The sequence below is a fragment of the Mauremys mutica genome, unplaced genomic scaffold (genome assembly GCF_020497125.1).
Source record: "Mauremys mutica isolate MM-2020 ecotype Southern unplaced genomic scaffold, ASM2049712v1 Super-Scaffold_100198, whole genome shotgun sequence".
NCBI classification, from domain to species: Eukaryota; Metazoa; Chordata; order Testudines; family Geoemydidae; genus Mauremys; species Mauremys mutica.
In genome coordinates, this window is record NW_025423285.1 from 69,262 (window position 1) to 89,257 (window position 19,996).

The 19,996-nt window shown below is 49.0% G+C and overlaps 4 non-coding genes across 4 annotated transcripts; 3 read left to right on the forward strand and 1 right to left on the reverse strand.

Annotated features, from left to right (window-relative positions):
- Positions 1-2,188: 2,188 nt before the first annotated feature.
- TRNAE-UUC lies at positions 2,189-2,260 on the forward strand. The gene has a single exon. It is a non-coding gene; the product is annotated as a tRNA-Glu (tRNA).
- Positions 2,261-7,743: 5,483 nt separating this feature from the next.
- Positions 7,744-7,815, forward strand: TRNAC-GCA. Its single transcript has one exon. It is a non-coding gene; the product is annotated as a tRNA-Cys (tRNA).
- A 3,635-nt stretch (positions 7,816-11,450) lies between these two features.
- TRNAA-UGC lies at positions 11,451-11,522 on the forward strand. The gene has a single exon. It is a non-coding gene; the product is annotated as a tRNA-Ala (tRNA).
- A 5,441-nt stretch (positions 11,523-16,963) lies between these two features.
- On the reverse strand, positions 16,964-17,035 carry TRNAE-UUC. Its single transcript has one exon. It is a non-coding gene; the product is annotated as a tRNA-Glu (tRNA).
- Positions 17,036-19,996: the final 2,961 nt, after the last annotated feature.

Below are 19,996 nucleotides of genomic sequence, written 5' to 3' on the forward strand. Positions count from 1 at the left end.
AGCAGGGTATGCAGGGACCTGCCTATGGACAGAACTCAGGTGTTTTTATGCCACATGCTGGATAGAGTGTCCTTGGGACAAAGAAAGCATAGACCACATGGCAAGAGACTATAAAACGCTGATGCCTCATTTCCATCTTGTCTTCAATCCTGCTTCATATCTCTGGAGGGACTTTGCTACAAACTGAAGCTCTGTACAAAGGACTGAATGACCCATCCCAGCTATGGATGGACTCCAGAGACTTGATTTGAACCTGCAGTTTATTCCATCACTGCTACAAGCCTGAACCAAAAACTTCCTGCCCCTGGCCAGGCATTTTGGAGGTTTGAGCTACTCCCTGTGGATCACCCAATTAAGGACCATCAGCTATACTTTGCCATTACTGGATGTGAAGGGTTAAAATCCATGTGCATTTTGTATAACAACCTGGTCTTTGGATTGTGCCAGCTCTTTTCCAGACCCTAAGTCCAGAGTATGGTCAAGAGACCAGAGGCCTAGCAAATCGTGACCAGCTAAGAGAAAGCTGGGTAACCAGAAAGCCTTGCTTGCTAAGATAGGTGTTGGAGCTAAGAACTAAATAATTGTGTCTTATTCAGAGTTGCAGATTGAACAAAGAATCCCTGTTCGTATTGTGTTAGTCTCCTCTGTAGGGAGACGTTCTTCCCACAGATCCAACCTTGAGTTTATGAGAAGTTGGCACATGTCAGTATAAGATATGGCAACCTTCCACCTCCCTTCCCAGGGACCAATACCTGCCTTAAGACACACAGAAAACAATTTTTATTGCCATATACTTTCACTGGGTCTTTGCTTTAACCCCTAGGAATGTGCCTGTTGGACAATCAAAGGAGTTGCTCCATTCCTATGGACCCCAGATCAGAATTCAACATAGATATTTTATACTAACAGTTTATCAAAGTATTCATTAAATGTTAACTTGCTAATTTGAGACAATGGGCGGAGACATTATATAACCTGTTAACCATTGGCTAATGTGCTATCTTGTCTTGCTGCAAAACCTATCCCAGGGTGCGGCACTTTCATTCTGGGCTGTGACTATAAGCAGAAGAGTAACACCTAAGGGCTGTTGCTGCTGCCCAATATGGGGCTAAATTCATGATGGCAGGATTAAGAGTTTCACACTCTACCAACTGGGTTAGCCAGATTTGAAGTCAGTCAATTGCCCAGTCGCAGTGTAGAAGGAGCCTGAGGGCATTTATTTCTGGAGCTGAGGTTCCCTGTCTGACATTTGCCTTCTTTCCTGGTTCGTTATGTCTCCAGCGAGCAAACCGGAGCTGTCACAAGGCTGGTTAGATGCTGCTCTCTAGCCTAGAGAGCTGGGGTTGATTTAGCATGCTGTCGCCATCAGCTGGTCAGAGTAACCATGGTGGGAGGATGGAATTTAGGATTCTCCCACCAGTGGGAGGTGCTGTTGGACTCATCTAGTGGGGGAGAGTCTGAAAAAGTTTCTCGGCTCCCAGAGAGGGGGCAGACAAGCCAGTTCCCCACACACACATTTTCACAGGGAATCAGGTCCCCTGGGGAAAAACTCAAAAGAAGCTCAGGCCCAGGAGTGTCAGAGAAGGGAATCACTGTTTGCTTTAGGAGATGGGTGAGGGAAACTTGCAGGTCCTTAGATCCCTCCAGCACCTGATAGAACCATTTGTGGGGAAGGTCTGGGGAAGCCGAGGAGGACAAGGAGACGGGAAAAGGGCTCGCAGCTGTTGTGCAATCCCCATGCTCCCAGCAGAAGGGTCCGGGGGGCTCAGCACTCAGAACTCACAAGATGGCAAAGCTCAGAGCCCCATTACAGGGAGTCAGACTGTGATCAGCTCACACCCAGGGGGAGCAACTCCCCTCCCTTGGTCTCTATGCCAGAGCTCCTATCAGCTCAGAGTCCTTCCTGCAAGAGCCAGCTGCTGAGAGGGTTGCGATGGGGTAAATGAAGGCAGAGGAGGATAGTTCCTCATGGGGTTTTTTTGTGTGGCTCTGTGATCCTGCTGGACGAAGCGTCATTTGAGTTTGTTTCAGTGGCTTGGGTTGAGCTCAGGTTGTGACCCTGAGCACAGGGGTTCCTGCACTCTCTGCTCTTAGCCCCTTAGGGAGTGGATAATGGAGCAGCTTCAGAAATTGGATAGAAAGTAGCCTAAGAAAGTGTAGCATAAGTGAGACAGCTCCTATCATCACTTCCCTGGTGGTCTAGTGGTTAGGATTTGGCACTTTCACTGCCAAGGCCTGGGTTCAATTCCCAGTCAGGGAAAAGTGACTTTATAGCAAAAATGCTTCAGTTATTCTTCACTTGCAATGTAAACAAATCCATGTTATTTTCTTGATTCCCCATCTTCCCAGTGTCTCCATGGCATGGCTGGCTCCAGGCACCAGCGCAACAAGCAGGTCCCTGGGGCAGTCAATAGAGAGGGGAGGCTTCAGCAGCAATTCAGCCCTCTCAGAGGAAAGGACTTGCCACCAAAAGTGGCAGAGGTAGAGCTGGGGCCGATTGCAGCTTTTTTTTTGTTTTTTTTTGTCTCTGTTTGGCGTGGCAAAAACGCTGGAACTGGTCCTGCTCCATGGAAGACAATTTGTTAAATCCCAGATGAGTGGAATTATATCAGTTCTCAGCCTGAGTCCTTAGGTCTTTATCCTGAGGATATTGTCCCATCATGGGGCCATTTCCCGCCTCTCTTTCCTAGGGAAACACAATTTCTTTGCACAGACACAGGAACAGCAAGATCTTTCTCTGTCCCTTGTGCAAAGCAGGGGCCAAATTCCATGGAAACAATGGTCAAGCCAGGGACCCTGGGCACATCCAGCCCTGGCTGTGAGATGTTCCCTCCCCTCTTTCTTTATGCCCCTGGTGTTATTTCATGGATTGTCTGGGATGGAGGAAAAGCTGAGTTCACTCCAGGTGGAGGGGAAAAAGGACCCTGAAAATCTCAGGCCCCAACCCCTGCTACCAGGATCACTGAGGTGCTGGGAATCTGCATGGGAAAGGGACTGTGTGAATTGTCAAGGTGGGGAATGAATAACAATCTACAACTAGATCCACCTCATTAACCACTGACACAGGCTAATCCTGCTGCAGATAGAAGGGAAACTGGGAGTTATTCTTTGCTGTTCAGCCATGGAAACAGTGACCCAATTGCACCGCAGTGAATGTGCCGGGGAAAGCTGGACTTCACAGGCAGGTGGAAATAGTGGATCCTAGAAATACCTGGAGTCCCGCACACCATTTCTGCCACCAGGGTGAGATGTTGAGCTACTCCCAGCACACACCCCCCCACCATGACCTTCCAGCATGGGGTGGCAGCACCCCCCACCCAATGCTGGGGAGAGGGCTGAGTATATCTCTGCACCCTGAGTCCAGGACACCCACTCTCTCTGCCCCACACATCGAATCTGGCCCTGCTGCAAAGTGACCCCTATGAACAAGTAAGCTCCAGGAGAGCAGGATTGACCCTCAGAGAGGGGAATGGGCTTCTCATGAAGCTTTTAGGCCACTGGATTTGCTGGGAACAGGAAGGCTCTGACTGTGACATATAGGCCATCTGGGGATGTAGCTCAGTAATAGAGTGCATGCTTTGCATGTATTATGTCCTGGGTTCAATCCCCAGCCTCTCAATGTTTATTTTTTCACCCTGCTGCTTTGCTCATGCCCAGAGGGGATGTGACCCACCAGTCTCCCTGCAGGAGTTTCAATCCTGCTCAGTGAGGGGCAAGTGCCAATTGCATGGAAGGTCCGGGGGGGAGGTTCTGCTCCAAAGTCACATTGGTACATGTAAGATTCCCACCCGCTGTGCTGCTTGGGACAAGGGTAGATGAGAAGGGCGAATCCTCCAGCGCTGGAGGGAAAGGTCCCATCTGCTCAGACTGAGAGGCAAGGAAACAGAGGGGCAGTCAGTGCTCAGAGAGGAGAGAGGTCAGTGATTTACACCCACCAGGGGACGCTGTCTTTTTGAGTATCACAGGGGTAGCTGTGTTAGTCTGGATCTGTAAAAAGCGACAGAGTCCTGTGGCACCTTACAGACTAACAGACATATAGGAGCATAAGCTTTCATGGGTGAATCCCCACTTCGTCAGATGAATGGAGTGGGAATTCTGTGAATGGCTAGCTACAACTAATCAGGAAGGAGATCTTGGAGTCATCATGGATAGCTCTCTGAAGACAACCACACCGGGTGCAGCGGTAATTAAAAAAGGAAACAGTATGTTAGGAATCATTAAAAAAAGGATAGAGAATAAGATGGAGAATATCTTATTGCCCTTATATATATCCATGGTACACCCACTTTTGAATACTGCATACAAATGTGGTCTCCTCATCTCAAAAAAGATATACTGGCACTAGAAAAGGTTCAGAGAAGAGCACTAAACTTATTAGGGTTTGGAATGGGTCCCATATGAGGAGAGATTAAAGAGACTAGTATCAGAGGGGTAGCCATGTTTGGGTACGTCTACACTACGGGATTATTCCAAATTTACATAAACCGGTTTTGTAAAACAGATTGTATAAAGTCGATTGCATGCGGCCAGACAACGCACATTAATTCGGCAGTGTGCGTCCATGTTCCAAGGCTAGCGTCGATTTCCGGAGCGTTGCACTGTGGGTAGCCATCCCGTAGCTATCCCACAGTTCCTGCAGTCTCCCCCACCCTTTGGAATTCTGGGTTGAGATCCCAGTGCCTGATGGGGCAAAAATCATTGTCGCGGGTGGTTCTGGGTACAGCCCCACCCCTCCCTCCCTGAAAGCAGCAGACAAGCGTTTCGCGCCTTTTTTGCTTGGTGAACTGTGCAGACGCCATAGCACAGCAAGCATGGACCCTGCTCAGCTCAATACCGCAATCGTGGATGTTTTAAACACCTCGCGCACTCTCGTGCAGTCTATGCTGAACCAGGACCTTCAAACCAAGGCTAGGAGGAGGCGGATACGGCAGCGCGGCGATGACAGTGATGAGGACGTAGACACAGAATTCTCTCAAACTGCGGGCCCCTGCGCTTTGGAGATCCTGATGGTAATGGGGCATATTCTATCCATTGAACGCCGATTTTGGGCCCGGGAAACAAGCACTGACTGGTGGGACCCCATTGTGTTGCAGGTGTGGGACGATTCCCAGTGGCTGCGAAACTTTCACATGCGTAAGGGCACTTTCATGGAACTTTGTGACTTGCTTGCCCCTGCCCTGAAACGCCATAATACCAAGATGAGAGCAGCCCTCGCAGTGGAGAATTGAGTGGCGATAGCCCTGTGGAAGCTTGCAGCGCCAGACAGCTACCGGTCAGTTGGGAATCAATTTGGAGTTGGAAAATCTACTGTGGGGGCTGCTGTGATGCAAGTAGCCAAAGCAATCACTAAGCTGCTGCTACGAAAGGTTGTGACTCTGGGAAACGAGCAGGCCATAGTGGATGGCTTTGCTGCACTGGGATTCCCTAACTGTGGGGGGGCGATAGATGGAACCCATATCCCTATCTTGGCACCGCAGCGCCAGGGCACCCAGTACGTAAACCGGAAGGGGTACTTTTCAATGGTGCTGCAAGCACTGGTGGATCACAAGGCACGTTTCACAAACATCCACGTGGGATGGCCAGGGAGGGTTCATGACACTCGCGTATTCAGAAGCACTACTCTGTTTAAACGGCTGCAGCAAGGGAATTACTTCCCAGACCAGAAAATAACAGTTGGGGATGTTGAAATGCCTGTCGTTATCCTGGGGGACCCAGCCTACCCCTTGATGCCATGGCTCATGAAGCCATACACAGGCAGCCTGGACAGTGGTCAGGATCTGTTCAATTACAGGCTGAGCAAGTGCAGAATGGTGGTGGAATGTGCATTTGGCCGTTTAAAGGCACGCTGGCGCACATTACTGACTCGCTCAGACCTCAGCCAAACCAATGTCCCCTATGTTATTGCTGCTTGCTGTATTCTCCACAATCTCTGTGAGAGTAAGGGGGAGACATTTATGGCGGGGTGGGAGGCTGAGGCAAATCACCTGGCCACTGATTACGCGCAGCCAGACACCAGGGAGATTAGAAGAGCACACCAGAAAGCGGTGCGCATCAGAGAAGCTTTGAAAACGAGCTTCATCAATGGCCAGGGTACAGTGTGACTGCTGTGTTTGTTGATGAACACCCAACCCCCTTGATTGACTCATTCCCTGTAAGCAACTCACCCTCCCCCTTCGAGTACAGCTTACTTATGCAAATAAAGTCACTCTCATTTAAAAATTATGAATTCTTTATTAATTCATTATAAAAAGAGGGAGAGAAGTAAGGGTGTGGTTTGGGAGGAGGATAGGAAGGATGGAGAAGACCATTAAAAAAATTTCACATTAACGACAGCCTTCTGGTTGGGCTGTCCACGGGGGTGGAGTGGGCGGGTGCAAGGAGCCTCCCCCCACGCGTTCTTACACATCTGGGTGAGGAGGATATGGAACATGGTGAGGGTTGTTATACAGGCATTGGCCGCTGTCGGCAGACAGGATACTGGGCTAGGTCTTTAACTTGGACGGGTAGCTGGGAAGACGGTAAATCAGACAGAATCCTCCAGATCCTTAACCAAGATATTGTACCTCCAGGAGCGCTTCATCGAGATGTCCCTGGAGGATTTCCACTCAATCCCCAGACATGTTAACAAACTTTTCTAAGTAACTTTACTGGATGTGAATGCATTCCACGTCCTCAGGGCAAATCAATCATTAAAAAACGCTTGCTTAAACAACAATGTTTGATATTTGCAAAGGTACACTCACCAGAGGTCCCTTCCATGGCTTCATTGTCTGTAGTTGCTTGGGAGGGCTGGGAGGCTAATTCTGTCTGGGTCAGGAAAAGCTCCTGGCTGTTGGGGCTAATGGAGTGCGGTGTGCTTTCTGCAAGGTCGTCTCAGTCAGCTTCCTCATCGTATTCTTCCCCGTCTGCATAATCCTCAGCCATGACGATTACAACCCCCACGTCGGAATCCAAGGACAGGGGTGGGGTACTTGTGGCGCAGCCCCCTAAAATTGCATGCAACTCAGCGTAGAAGCAGCATGTTTTTGGCCCTGCAACGGACTTTCCGTTTGCTTCTTTGGTTTTCTGGTAGGCTTGTCTGAGCTCCTTAACTTTCACTCTGCACTGCACTGAGTCCCTGCTGTGGCCTTTATCCAGCATAGACTTTGCAATTCTTTCAAATACTTTTTCATTTCATCTTTTGGAACGCAGTTCTGTTAGCACTGAATCCTCTCCCCATATAGCGATCAGATCCAGTACCTCCCGTGCAGTCCATGCTGGAGCTCTTTTTCGATTCTCAGGAGACTGCATTGTTACCTGTGCAGATGAGCTGTGCGTGGTCACCTGTGCTGATGAGCTCTCCACGCTGGGGAAGCAGGAAATGAATTTCAAAAGTTCGCGGGGCCAGCGCATCCGAGTTCAGAATGCTGTCCAGAGTGGTCACAGTGGTGCACTGTGGGATACCGCCCGGAGGCCAATACCGTCAATTTGCGGCCACACTAACCATATTCCGATATGTTAATCCAGATATTAGCGCTAATCCTATCATTAGGGAGGAGTACAGAAATCGATTTAAAGAGCCCTTTATATCGATATGAAGGGCATCTTAGTGTGGACGGGTGTGGTGTTAAATCGGTTTAACGCTCCTAAAACCGGTTTAAACGCGTAGTGTAGACCAGGCCTGGGAATAGAAAAGGAGCTCTCTGAGGCAGAGCCCGTCCTTCAAAATCCTTAAGGTCACTGACTTGCCTTTGCAAATGTCATGGGGGTATAGCTCAGTGGTAGAGTGTTTGACTGCAGATTAAGTGGTTCTTGGTTCAAATCCAAGTGCCCCCTCACAAACTTGGTCCTTCAGTAAAAGTAATTTTATTTTCAGGAGCTCCGCTAAATAGGGATCCCTGAAATGAATGGACACACTCAATGTTTTCCTGTGCAAATGCATAAAAACCTAGCAAACATGTCCCCCAGCTGAAATCAGTTCCAATCCTCTAAGTGTCTAGGTTTGTTTTCATCAACTAAACAAAGGCACATGAAGACACATTTGCAGGTCCTTGGCCTCCATGGGCTACAATGTGCAGAAGAACAAGAACCACATCCACTTGGGAGGCATGGACTAGTCTGTATTACATTTGGTAAGTAAGTTGCCATTGGAACTGAAAACTCTACTGGGGGTGGACAAACTCCCTGTTACACATTCAATCCTCTGTTTCTGCACACGGCATCAACTGGGGCTTTAATAAATGGCAGCCTTCCTTTAACACAGATCGTTGTTCCTTGTAACTTTCAGATGCATTCGAATGGCAGCTGATTAGAGGTCATGTGCTGCTAGTTCATGAGCAGGAGCAGAGTCTCTGTAAGTTTACCAGCCATAGAGCTTGTTATGTCTGCATCTAAGTAAGTGCAGAGTTATTTCAATGGCTCCTACATTGACATCTGCTGCCCCTTCTGGCTGGTTAATCGCACTATTTGGAACCTGCTCCTAAAATTGCACCCCTCAACTGCTAGAACAGGGCCTGATCCTCCCTGATTGATCTAACCTCGTTATCTCTAGCTTGCTTCTTGTTTGCTTATATATACCTGCCCCTGGAAATTTCCACTCTTGTTAGTCTATAAGGTGCCACAGGATTCTTTGCTGCTTTTACAGATCCAGACTAACACGGCTACCCCTCTGATACCCTTCCTGGGAGTGTCAAAACTGCTCAAGGAAACTTCACTGAGTTTCAAGTGCAGCACAAGCAGGGAGGTGAGGGGACAGCACAGGGATTGCAGACCTTCTCTTTGGGAGCAGGGTTGGGGGCTAATACTCATGACTGTGGGGTTCTAGTCCTGGCTGTGGGAGGAAAGGGGTGTCTAGTGGATTAGAGTTGGGGGCCTAGACATCAAAGAGAAAACATCTCCCTTTCCAGCTTCAATGCATATTGAACAAGAACATGGCTTCTCATCTCTTCGGTTTCAGAGGAGCAGCCATGTTCTTCTGTATCCTCAAAAAGAACAGGAGTACGTGTGGCACCTTAGAGACTAACACGTTTCTTAGGTTCTGTTGCCATCATGTGGCCATTTCATTTCACTTCTTATTGTTAAAAGGTCTGGGTACTTTGCACAGAAACATCATTTCCTTGGGAGAGACGGAGAAGTGGAAGCTGCATTGATTTAATCCTCTGAAAATTAGATAAGGATTAAAATATTCCCCAGACAGCTCAGTCCCAACCGTCCTCCCTCACTGCTGCCAGTGGAGCTCAGTTCTGTCCCACGGCCCCAAGAACTGCTGGGTGCAAGTCCTGGGTCTAACTGGAAGGGACCATTGAGTCCAGCCCCCTGCCTTCACTAGCAGGACTGAGGACTGATTTTGCCCCAGATTCCTAAGTGCCCTCCTCAATAATTAAACTCACAACCCTGCATTTAGTAAGTTAATAAGCAAACCACTGAGCTATCCCTCCCCTAAGTAAGATAGGGGTGACTCTGTCTGCCTAGACTTTTCAGTAGATAAATTGAGACACACCATGCTTGGGGAAGGAGATACAGATGTGTTGTTTGATTGTTTTTCTCATGTTAAATGTACTTGATCATTTCCATGGCAAAAATATTTGTACGAGACCATGAAAAAAGGAAGAAACTGTGAAAATACCCATGGGAGAAAGGGGTTTCTGAGAGCCAGGGCAGATATGGAGATTTTTATGAAAGGGGAGCGGCCAAAGTAGGGCCTTAGCTGGAGCAAAGGGGGTGGTTTTTTGTGCAGGTTCATTTCAGCCAGCCTCACATCCTGTAGTCCCTACTTCCCCACCCCCCCAACAAAGCCACCTGTGACTCCTGAGACAGCCCCACTGCAAAAACTGCAGAGCCCCCAGCACTCCCTCTCCTAGCTGGACCCCCTGGCAGCCAGAGCTCTCCGCAGAACTGCCGTGGTTGCTCTCCTGGGTCTCTGGTCAAGGACGGCTACCGGCTTCTCCTGAGAATGCAGCTGAGAAATGACTCACCCTTCTCTAGATTCTCGCCTGTGGGCTCTGAGAAGCAGGATGGGGCCTGTATGATAAAGTCCAGGCAACATTCCCCTCACATCCCAGCCCTGGTATGTCGCCAGTAGCTGCTGTCCCTGGGTAGCATCCAAGGATGTTTCCCACCATTCAGGAGACCCCAGGCTGGGACTAAAGTCAGCTTCAGGCTTCTCCTCTCTCCCTTCTTGGAATCAAGTTCATGTTTTTACCAAGAGTTAAAGCAGCCCGAACCCCCAGAGTATGGATCAATGTCACAAGTTCCCAGTGTCTCCATGGAAGAGAATTTGTTAAATCCCAGATGAGGGGGGTTAAATCAGTTCTCAGCCTGAGTCCTTAGGTCTCAATCCTGAGGATATTGTCCCATCATGGGGCCATTTCGCACCTCTCTTTCCTAGGGAAGCACAATTTTATTTGCACAGACACAGGAACAGCAAGATCTGTTGGGGGGAGGGATAGCTCAGTATGGGGGGAGGGATAGCTCAGTGGTTTGAGCATTGGCCTGCTAAACCCAGGGTTGTGAGTTCAATCCTTGAGGAGGCCACTTAGGGATCTGGGGCAAAAAATTGGTCCTGCTAGTGAAGGCAGGGGGCTGGACTCAACGACCTTTCAAGGTCCCTTTCAGTTCTAGGAGATTGGTATATCTCCAATTATTATCTTTCTCTATCCCTTGTGCAAAGCAGGGGCCAAATTCCATGGAAACAATGGATGAGTTGGGGGCCCTGGGCACATCCAGCCTTGACCTTGAGATGTTCCCTCCCCTCTTTCTTTATGCCCCTGGTGTTATTTCATGGATTGTCTGGGATGGGGGAAAAGCTGAGTTCACTCCAGGTGGAGGGGGAAAAAACGGTGAAAGTCTCAGGCTCCAACCCCTGCTACCAGGATCACTGAGGTGCTGGGAATCTGTATGGGAAAGGGATGGTGTGTATTGTCAAGGTGGGGAATGAATAACAATTTACAACAAGAGCCACCTCATTAACCACTGACACAGGCTAATCCTGCTGCCGATAGAAGGGAAACTGGGAGTGATTCTTTGCTGTTCAGACATGGAAACAGTGACCCAATTGCACCACAGTGAATGTGCTGGGGAAAGCTGGACTTCACAGGCAGGTAGAAAGAGCAGATCCTAGAAACACCTGGAGCTCCCCACAGCACTGCTGCCACCAGGGTCAGGTGTTGAGCGACTCACAGTGCCCACGCCCCGACACATTTCCTTCCAGCAGAGGGTAGCAGCACCCCCCACCCAATGCAGGGGAGAGGGCTGAGTGTATCTCTGCACCCGGAGTCCAGGGCACCCACTCTCTCTGCCCCACACATCGAATCTGGCCCTGCTGCAAAGTGACCCCTAAGAACTAACAGCCTCCAGGACAGCAGGTTTGGCCCTCAGAGCAGGGAATGTGTCCCTCATGCTGCTTTTAGGCCACTAGGTGCTCTGGAAACAGGAGGGCTCTGAGTGTAACCTATAGCACACACAGCCCATCTGGGGATGTAGCTCAGTGGTAGAGCACATGCTTTGCATGTATGAGGTCCTGGGTTCAATCCCCTGCATCTCCAGGTTCTTTTCACCCTGCTGCTTTGCTCATGCCCAGAGCAGGTGTCTCCCTGCAGGAACTTCAATCCTGCTTGGTGAGAGGCAAGTGCCAATTGCATGCAAGGTGTGGGTGGGGTTTCTGCTCCTCTGTACATGTAAGATTCCCACCTGCTGTGCTGCTTGGGACAAGGGTAGATGAGAAGGGAGAATCCTCCAGCACTGGAGGGAAAGGTCCCATCTGCACAGACTGAGAGGCAAAGACTAAACTTATTTCTTGTCTGGGCCCAATCTTTTCACCTGGTATAGCCCTTGTTCCAGCTCAGGTGGTAGCTGGGGGATGTCTCATGACTGCAGCCATGTTTGTTCAGTTCCACCCCCTTATACAGCTTTGGTACAAGGCAGGAATCTTTTGTCTCTCTCCTGAGGAAGAGCCCCAGGTTTAAGATGTGTCAGAGGGGTAGCCGTGTTAGTCTGGTTCTGTAGAAGCAGCAAAGAATCCTGTGGCACCTTATAGACTAAGGCCTGGTCTACACTAGGACTGTAATTCGAATTTAGCAGCGTTAATTCGAACTAACCGCTCAACCGTCCACACCAGGAAGCCATTTAATTCGAACTAGAGGGCTCTTTAGTTCGAATTTGGTACTCCACCCCGGCAGGTGGAGTAACGCTAAATTCGACATGGCTAGCTCGAATTAGGCTAGGTGTGGATGCAAATCAAACTTAGTAGCTCCGGGAGCTATCCCACAGTGCACCACTCTGTTGACGCTCTGGACAGCAGTCCGAGCTTGGATTCTCTGACCAGCCACACAGGAAATGACCCGGGAAAATTTGAATTCATTTTCCTGTCTGGGCACTTTGAATCTGACGTCCTGGCTGGACATCGGGGCGAGCTCCGCAGCACCTGCAACGATGCAGAGCTCTCCAGCAGAGGAGTTCATGTTATCTGTAAATAGAAAGAGGGACCCAGCATAGACTGACTGGGAACTCTTCGATCTGATCGGTGTGTGGGGCGAGGAGTCTGTGCTTTCGGAGCTGCGCTCCAAAACAGGGAATGCGAAGACCTACGAGAAGGTCTCCAAAGCCATGAGAGACAGAGGATACAGGCGGGATGCAACGCAGCACCGTGTGAAAATCAAGGACCCCAGACAAGGCTACCAAAAAATCAAAGCGGCAAACGGACGCTACGGAGCCTGCCAACACTGCCCCACCAGTGACCGTGGACTCTGACGATGGGACAGTGTCGACGGCCAGTTCCTCGGTGATGTTCGCGGACGGGGAAGATGAGGAAGGGTTTGTGGAGGACGAGGCAGGCGAGAGCGCTTACAACGCTGGTTTCCCCGACAGCCAGGATCTATTCATCACCGTCACGGAGATCCCCCAACAACCCTCCCCGGCCATTAACCCGGACCGTGAATCAGGGGAAGGAGCAGTCGGTAAGTGCTTTAACCATGTTAACTTTTATTCTTAATATAACAGGAATCTTAACTGTGTGAAAAGGAGGTCTCTCTAGATATGGGGATAGAACAGAAATCATCCTTGGAGATCTCCACGAAGCTCTCCTTGCGTTAATCGAAAAGCATCAGCAGGAGGTTCCTGGGGAGAGCTGCCTTATTGGGTGCTCCGGGGTAGCACAGTTTTCCGCGCGAGGCTTTCATGAGGAACTCAGGGAGCACTGCCTCCCCGAGCACGGCTGCATCGGGCCCTGGTTCGTGCTAGCTTTCACACAGCATGCGCACTCTATCTCCTTCAGTGACCCTCCTCAGGGTGATCTCGCTCGGAGACTCCTGCATCTAATTAGGGTAATTACTGTAATTTTAGGCCTGGTCCAAAGTATTTTTAAGAAATCTACGGACAGACGGCATAGCACAGACTCAGGACGCAGCTGCGTGACGAGCGTAACGGAAAGCCAAAGAATATAATGGACGCTCATGGAGGGAGGGGGGAATGAGGACACAAGGTATCCCACAGTTTCTGCTGTCTCCGAAAAGTTTTTGCATTCTTGGATGAGCTCCAAATGCTTCTAGGGTCAAACACAGTGTCTGCGGTGGGTCAGGGCATAGTTCGGCAATTTGCGCACACACCCCACCCACCACCAGAAGTGAAAACAATCCTCTGTTGACTTTTTTACGTCACCCTATCTTTACTGAATGCTGCAGATAGACGCGATGGTGCAGCACTCAACACCAACATCCTTGCTCCCCCCACGCTATGGATGGCTGATGGTACAATAAGATGGAAATCCATCCTCATCATCAGCCTATTGGCACATGGGGCAGTGCAAAAGGGCTGGTAACCATGCCGACTAGTATCAGTAAGGTCAATCAAGGGCGCCTGTCCCTAATTTTTGATGGCTGATGGTACAATATGGTTGGTAACCGTCCTCATCATTGCAACAGGGGGCTGAGCTCCATTAGCCCCCACCCTTCATTGTAAATAAAAGATTCAATTGCCCCTGGACTAGCAGAGGGATGATGGGCTCCTTCATCCACACTCCTTAATGTCCTGCCTGGACTATCATTGCAGCTGGAGGCTTCCTTCCACTCATTTCTCACAAACAAGTCACTGTGTCTTATTCCTGCATTCTTTATTACTTCATCAGACAAGTGGGGGGACAATGGTATGGTAGCCCAGGAAGGCTGGGGTAAGAACGGAATGAACAGGTGGTGTTGTTGCAGGAGCACCCCCTGTGAATAGCATACAGCTCATAATTTATGCAGGATCAGACACAGAGCAGCTGTGCTCTCTGGTTCTATGATACAGTGGTTCTCTAGTACACTTGCCCATAATCTAAGCAGGACTGATTCTATTTTTAGATACCAAAAAGGGGGGATTGACTCAGGGAGTCATTCCCAATTTTTGCTTTTGCACCCCTGGCTGCTCGGCCAGGGGCACTTATGACAGCACCAAATGGGGCAGTGCAAAAGGACAGGTAACCATGTCCATCTTATTACCCTCTTATTACCAATTTATGGTATGGTTGATGGTATAATATGGCTGGTAACCATCTCTGCTGTCATGCAAAAGCAAAAGCATGCTGCTGTGTAGCGCTGCTTGCCCGCCTCTGTCAGCGGCATCTAGTACACATACGGTGACATACACAAAAGGCAAAACAGTGTCCATGGTTGCCACGCTATGGCATATGCCAGGGCAATTCTGGGAAAACGGGCTTGAAATGATTGTCTGCCGTTGCTTTCCCGGAGGAAGGAATGACTGGCGACATTTACCCAGAATCCACCGCGAAAATGATTTGTGCCCCAGCAGGCACAGGGGTCTCAACCCAGAATTCACAGAGACAGCCTAGACTCAGTTAATTGTTCGCAAAAATGTATCTTTGCAAGGAATTCACTCCCTGTTTCCCATCTCACAGCTTCCACTGTCTCCAGACCTGCCACAGCATCCCCCTCGCAGAGGCTGGCAAAGATTAGGCGGCGAAAGAAAAAGACAAGGGACAAGATGTTCGAGGAACGTATGGGCTGCTACCTAGCAGAGGCGGACCAGCAGAGCCAGTGGAGGGAGACCGTCTCTCTGTGCCAGCGCTCACACAGCGAACGGGAGGAGAGGTGGCGTGAGGAAGACAAGCAGGCGACTGAAACAATGCTTGGACTAGTGAGGGAGCAAACGGACACGCTCAGGCGCCTTGTGGATGTTCTGCAGGACCGCAGGAGGACAGAGACACCCTGCAGTGTATCTGCAACCGCACTCCCCCGCCACAAAGTCCCATCCCCCCCTCACCAAAAATAATCAGGAGGAGGGGCGGCCGGGGACGTGAATACTGTCAATACACCACAGCACAGTGCTCAAGTACCCAAAAGCTCTCATACCCTATATTTGCCGAAGTCCTTCACTTCCAGACTCACAGTAGTCCCAATCCCAGTCCCATCCCCTAACTGTCTACTTAATTAATAAAAATGCTTTGCTGTTAATTACTGTTTCCGTTATGTTTTTTCAAAGAAGACTGTGTTCGAATGGGGGGCGTGGGGAAGGGGGTGGTTAATTGCATAGGACAGTCACCTTTCCCAGGGTACAGACACGGGGGCAGGATCAGCAGCGGGTCACACACACGGTGCAGTCAGTAGGCAACCTGGTCGGTTTTTGGAGGTGGTTTCCAGGATCTGTGTGGGCGGGGGAGATGTGACTTTGCATCGGGGGAGGGCGGTTACAGATCTTATACAGCGGTCCTTGTCCTGGACCACTGAGTCACGCAGCTGAGGAATCTGTATCCATCCTCCTCCACCACAAGGTCACATATCCGCCCGCACACAGAATTCCATAAAGAGGGATGGCAGGCTCCGTTGAAAGAAGCATTCCGGCACTGCGGACCGCTCTAGGAGCAGGAGCCTGTCATTCCTTGAGTTTAGAGGTGGTCTTTACATCACCGCACACCCTACCCAGCACAGCCTGCGTCCCAGTTTCAACAATTTCACGAAAAGTCATGAATAAAGAAACCTTTGTTAAGTAATAATGGGACATGTATTTTATTTTTACACGTGTGCTGGAAGTGGGGGTAACGGGGTGAACGGGGTATGTAACCGAAGAGGAGAGTCAACAGTAACTGGGTAAAGAAACAGGGGCAGGTTCAGCTTCTCTGTAAAGAAACTGAACAGTCACAGGTCACGCCGCTCGCTGCTCGCTGGTATTTGAAGAGTTCCTTGTCGCTGTCCCAGGCGCCTGTATAGGGCTTCATGAGCAAGTGCATTAGCGGGCAGGCTGGGTCCCCGAGGATGACTATAGGCATCTGCACATCCATAACAGTTATTTCGTGGTCCGGGAAGAAACTACCTTCCTGCAGGCGTCTGAGCAGCCCACAGTTCCTGAAAACACACGCATCATGAACCTTGCCCGGCCACCCGACGTTGATGTTTGTAAAACGTCCCCTATGGTCCCCCAGTGCTTGCAGCACCATTGAAAAGTAGCCCAATTTCTCAGCAGCTGACTGTGGAAGACGTGGACGATAAAGTGCGAGGAGGAGAAAACGGCGATGATCGCAGCGGGCTCCGTGCTTGCAGTGCTGTGGCGTCCGCGCTGTCACTGACCAGAAAAGTGCACGAACAGATTGCCCGCAGGCGCTTTCAAGGAGAGAGGGCGTGATTGACGGTTCAATGACGACAGTTACCCAAAACCACCCTCGACACATTTTTTCCCCCAGCAGGCATTGGGGGCTCTACCCAGCATTCCACTGGCAGCGGGGACTGCGGGAACTGTGGGATAGCTTCCCACAGTGCACCGCTTCCAAAGTCGACGCTGGCCCCGTGAATGTGGACTCAGAAATTCGAATTAGTGTATTTAGTATGGATACACAAATTCGACTTCATAAGGTCGAATCCACAAATTCGAACTAAGTTGATTCGAAATAGTCTTGTAGTGTAGACAAGGCCTGGGAAGATGGGAGAATTAGGATAAAAAAGTGGATTTATTTACATTGCAAGTGAAGAATAACTGAAGCAGTTTTGGTTTAAAGTCACTTTTCCCTGACTGGGAATTGAACCCAGGCCGTGGCAGTGAAAATGCCAAATCCTAACCCCTAGACCACCAGGGAGGTAATAATGTTATTTTTCTTTTCACTTCTGTTACACTTTCTTAGGCTATTTTCTAGCCAATTTCTGAAGCTGCTCCATTGTCCTGAGGGGCTAAGAGCAGAGAACCCCTGTGCTCAGGGTCACAACCTCAGCCCAGCCCAAGCCACTGAAAAAAACTCAAATCATGCTTCAGCTTCCTCCAGCAGGATCACAGAGCAACACAAAGAAAACCCATCAGGAACAATCCTCCTCTGCCTTCATTTACCCCATTGCAACCCTCTCAGCAGCCGACTCTTGCGGGAAGGACACTGAGCTGATACTAGCCCTGACATAGAGACCAAGGAAGGGGTGTTGCTCCCCCTGGGTGTGAGCTGATCACATTCTGACTCTGTGTAACGGGGCTCTGAGCTTTGCCATTGTTAGCCAAAAGGGCTCGTTTCCCCCTGGAGCTTACCTAATTACACCAAGGAGGCACGGAGACAGGAAGACAAGTACCACACCCTTTATTGATCGGTCAGCTGAGCGGGTGTTCCTCTCGGCTAGTGCCAGAGAAAGAGACACACCTTACATGGCCAGATGGGCTTACCTTTATACCCCGAAACAAACAACTTAGCCTACGTTTGTCTACGTCATTTGGTTGACCTATAGACCCTGTACATGTATCTATTAGGGGATAATTGGGTACGCAGGATACATATATCATTTTGTGGGGGCTACAAGATACATCTGTTGAGGATACATTTGTCATTCTGAAGGGGACACAAGATACATCCGTTGACCCTTTGTACTAGATACTTTGGATGCATACATGTGAACGCAGCTGCATACACTTGGGGAGCCAACATATACTTGGGGAGCCAAACAAAACTGATAAGCGAAATAGCTGACTTAGGTAGATACACGGCCTTCAGTCTAATGAGTTCTGTAAGCTTTCCAACACAGTTTGGACAAGCATAACATAACTTTGGTTTACTCAGGCCTAATACGGAAAGGCTTCATTAGCACTATGATTTTCCAACAACTCCCCCCTTTGAGAATACTCACCAAACCTTTTGGCTGAGTTTTCTCACACTTTGAGGTCAACAAAAAAAAGCAATTAAGCTCTAGGGAGCTGGGGTTAATAACGAGGGGGTATTAAGTCCCACATGCATCCTTCCCATGGACCCAGCAGGATTCGGTATGTGGGAGCCCACACCCTAACCGGTCCAAATGCTTGGAAGGAGCACTGTAAATGTACACACTTCCACCCAGAAAGTGTCCAAGTATGTCTTCATGACCACAGATCAGATGGTACTCCTGATATGTCTGTAAGGGCAGTGGGTCAAGTCTGGTACTCAAGATTACTCCAAATGGCCATCAGCTGGTCATTCAGGAAATCCTGGATTTCTAAACATACTAGATCCCACTGCAATGCCTTCCCAGTCTTAGTGATATTTAACACCATTTCTGTCAGTAACTTCTGGGTCATAGAACTAAGGGTGGAAATGACATGTAACTCACCAGCTCCAGCCTGTACTTAAGATAGCTGAGCTTAAAAAAATAAGGCTAGTGGCCCTTTCTAGTCGGCCCAATTTCTTATTATGTTCTTGGCCTTTAAGAATATTCCAAATGGCTGTTACAGTGTTAGCCCCAGCCCACAGGGATCTGGTCAATTCCCTTTCCTTCTATAGGAAATAACCCAGGCTTTTTGTTGTGCTAATCTAATGGCAGCCCCTTGTGAGCAATCTGGGTATGTAAAAGTGATCTGAAAACTGGATAAAGGCAATGTCATTTAAAATCCAATTAGGGAGGGCAATACATACTAAAGGATTTATCCAAAACACAGGGCGCAGCCTGTAGAATAAACCCCAAAATTCAATTAATACCACATTTCCAAACAGGATCCCACAAGTTTCTTCCTGCCAGTGTAGAATTTTTGTTTCTTTACCAGGGTCAGTTCTCAATGTCCTTTTTAGTCAGGAATTCCTGGACTTTGGCAATGTCAGTGGAGTGAGCATTCCTTCTCCTTTCCCAAAACAATTGTAGTTTAGCATTCTACAGGGGAGAGATTATCAGCACATCACCCTGTAATGGTTTTTGATTCTTCTAGAAAAGTTCAAAGGCACAGTAGGTCTGTCAGCAGACAAGGGAGAGGTTAGCTAGCACGTCACCTTGTCCTTTTTCCCTGCTGTCCAGAAGGCACAGTGGAGCTAGAAGAAGGAATAGGCTAATCATATAGGAGAGTTCTCCTGATGTGGACGGGTCTTTTTGCAGTGAGAATCATGGGTCCAGGCAGTCAGTCTTTGGCACTTCACAGCGGTGTTGGTAATCAGCAGGACTCAATAAGGGCCTTTCCAGCGTGGAGCCAAAGCAATCTTTTGTTGGTGGACCTGTACATTGATCCGGTCTCCAGGTTCCATGGAGTGGCAGGGCTGCTAGGGTCTTCGGGTAGTGCGTCTTTACCTGTGTAAAAAGGAAACCTAACACATTGCATTAGTGTCTTTGCAGATTGTACAGCTGGTTGGGCATATTCAAGCCCCCCTTTTCTGGTTGTTAGCCAAGTGTCCTTGAACGAAGTCAGTGTATTTTTCTTTTTTTTTTTTTTTTTTGGACTGAGCTTGCTAGTTAAAGTTTTTCTCATTTAACTCGTTCTTTTTCCTTTTCCCCTTTTTGGCTTCCTTTTTTAACCTACAAAGGAAACTTTTACTTTTTACTTATACACCTTTTGTTAACAATGAACACATACACATTGCTGTTATACAGTACATTAGTCTTATTATTTAATGTATGCCACATATACCCTTCTACTAAAATAACCTTATTAGAGAGCTTTGGAACAACAAGCCAGGACAAGCACACCCACTTTGATGAGTTGATTCAATACAACCTCTAGTCCAATAGCTTCCCACCATCCCCAGCCCTCTGGCTAGAAATCTGAGGTAGCCAGAAGGATCCCATGTACAATATGGGGAGTGGGTTAACTTTTTATGTCCTTGCTTCCA